Source organism: Triticum aestivum, chromosome 4D, assembly GCF_018294505.1.
Source record: "Triticum aestivum cultivar Chinese Spring chromosome 4D, IWGSC CS RefSeq v2.1, whole genome shotgun sequence".
Classification (NCBI taxonomy): domain Eukaryota; kingdom Viridiplantae; phylum Streptophyta; class Magnoliopsida; order Poales; family Poaceae; genus Triticum; species Triticum aestivum.
In genome coordinates, this window is record NC_057805.1 from 21322236 (window position 1) to 21324983 (window position 2748).

Here is a 2748-nt window from a genome sequence, read left to right on the forward strand (position 1 = left end):
ATTATAAAATAAGAATGTTGCAAGGTCGCCAGTTGAGTTCATTTCAGCAAGCAAAATTAGCCCTTTTCCTTTTGGTAAACCATTCAATACCATAACACAAAAGTACTTACACTATTTTGTTACATGAAAGAATTTCCATCCAATAAATTCAATTAATCTCCAATAGTGCTAACCGATGCCAATAAATTAACTACCACTATTTGCTCCTCCCTAAGAACCCCCAAACATGTAACAGTAGCATCCAATTTGCACCCAGATTACCCAAAAAGAAAATGCCAACCTAATTAACCTAATACACCAAATCAATTAGGTTTACTCCTAAGAATCAGAGCAGAAGTGGAGGCAAGGAAAAACAAGTAGATGGATGGCAGGAGGCAGTACATGGCAGAGAGGCAGTGGATGAAGATGCGGGTGCTCTCGGCAAAGGCAACCATGTCGTCCTTGTCCGCGACACCTCTGCCCTCCCCCTTCGCTAGTGCCGGCCAAGAAACACAAGCGAACGCTCCAGGACATGGAGGCCTCTGGAGGCCTAATTGAACATCAAACTGGATTAGCAATGCAGAATCGCAAAGCACGCACTACGGGCCTACCATCTCATCTAGCAATTCGCTTGGGGCAATCAGCCCTGGGATGGCAAGCATCCGTTGCCTTTCCTTTTTTTCTTTGTACCGCAGCCTCTTCCGCATACAAATCCTTGTTATCCTAAATAAGCCACAGTAACTAACCCATCAGAAGAGAGGAGAGCTTGCACAAACTAACTTGTTATCAAAGTATTATAGGTTACCAAAGCATTATATCTAACTTGTTACCAAAGCATTGTAGGTTTCAATAGAGGTCCATTTTATGTACCAAGTATTTTCTTGGTACGTATTGAAACATTTCCCGTGAGATTATAGTTTTCATCAATCTTATGATGGCATAAGCAAATTTACCTTGGCTGAGAACTCCTTTGATTGCACCAGGAAGTCCCTAATATGGTTTTTGAAGCTTGGGAGGTCATGTCTCGAACCAAGTAGCCCATCAACAAACTTGGTCACCTGCGCAAGAAAATTGTTAGGTTCATGATGGCACCAAGTCAATCACATGATGGTTGTATTAGGATAGAATGATCATACCTCAGCTGTCATATGTTAGGAAATGATGCTCCAGGATTGTATAATCCCGTACAAAAATAGCATTAGACAGATATAATACCATCGATGCATCCCATAGAGGCTCAGTTAGACCATCAACCTACATATCATGAAATCTAATTAAACAACCGCACATGTACAAACACAAATACAGGGAAATGTAATAATAGCAATAATGCACAATAAGCATACCACACAAAACAAGTGTTGTAGCAACCAAACATGAAGTTTGAAGCCAGGCTTATGAAATGAATCTGTGAGAACAATAAAAATCTCCTGCTCTATATTCAAAAAATATGTTTTGTAGAACTGATTCGTGAATTCTGAAGCCTGCGTGGCAACCATATCAAAGAGTTAGCTTCCAAAGAATTACATAAAGCAAAAAAGGATGGACCACATGTTCTTGCTTGAAAATTCTTTAGAATTTCCAATAATAGACTAAGGCCAGTCTCGGCAATGTGTCTCTCTATATGTCTAAATGCCCAGTTAATCGAATCAATCACAAGCTTCAATTGCTGAAACAAACAGTCCAATGATGAAATTAAAGAGAAGGAATTTGGGTTGCCGTATTAATAGATAGCATCAACGGACCTAATAGTAGCAATTAAAAAAATCATCACAAACCTGGCTGGAAAGCTGAATTAAAGCTTTGAAGCAGTGGGTGCTAATAGCATGAAGTAAAGAAAAAAACTTGAGGCGGTGCTCAGGATAATCTTCGAAGTTTTTAGTAATCATCTGGCCAGACCGAACAATCAGTGAAATCTCGACATGTGACTGAGTATGAACAGTAAAAAACAAGGTTGTGATTCCTACCTCAACGGTACACTAGAAAACAACCTCGAATATACGAGGCACATCATCAAGCATTTCAGCTTTGTACCTTCCGTATAAATACAAAGATTAGAAATGATGTATAATAACAACAGAGTATTAAGTATTAACAACAAATAACTGGATATGAAACCTAGATGACTGACAGAAGAATCTTCATACAAGCTACCACTCACTAATTAGAGAACATTTTAGTTCCCAGCTAGAGAAAAAATGGGTATCAAATTCAAGGCAATACTTGTTTATAATTGTTGCAAACAGGGACAGGACTTCATATTCCCTTGCATCAGGCACATTTCTTGCATAATCACCAAGAACAGGATCCATCATTGGAGGAACAAACTGCTTCCCGAGGTGCAGTAGGTCTTCAACTTTGTCCACAAAAGTCTCAATCAATTTCAATGTTTCGCTCTTGATAGATCTGTTTGAAGTGTTATATTATTATTCAGTAAGACAGATAATAAATGAAAAGAGAACGGTAGATATCAAGGATTAATTATACCATGACTTTGAGGCATAAGGCCCACCTTCAGCAATAGTGCTTGATACAAGCTCGATCTACATTCTTATACAAATATAACACAAAGAAGGATGCATTAGATTGTGACACATTCACTCGTAACTTTGCACAACCTCAAACTATGACAACAAAATGAGGAGGCACAATGAGTAGCATTTTGGACCGAGATTACCCAAAAAGAAAATACCAATCAAATTAACCTAATATACGAGGGATGGGAAGAGGATGAACCAGAGAGGGAACGAAAGGGACGGAAGGAAAACC

At 38.8% G+C, this 2748-nt stretch overlaps 1 pseudogene; it reads right to left on the minus strand.

Moving 5' to 3' along the window:
* Nucleotides 1-302: 302 nt before the first annotated feature.
* LOC123096594 (protein EXPORTIN 1A-like) lies at nt 303-2294 on the minus strand (annotated as a pseudogene).
* Between the last annotated feature and the right edge of the window lie 454 nt (nt 2295-2748).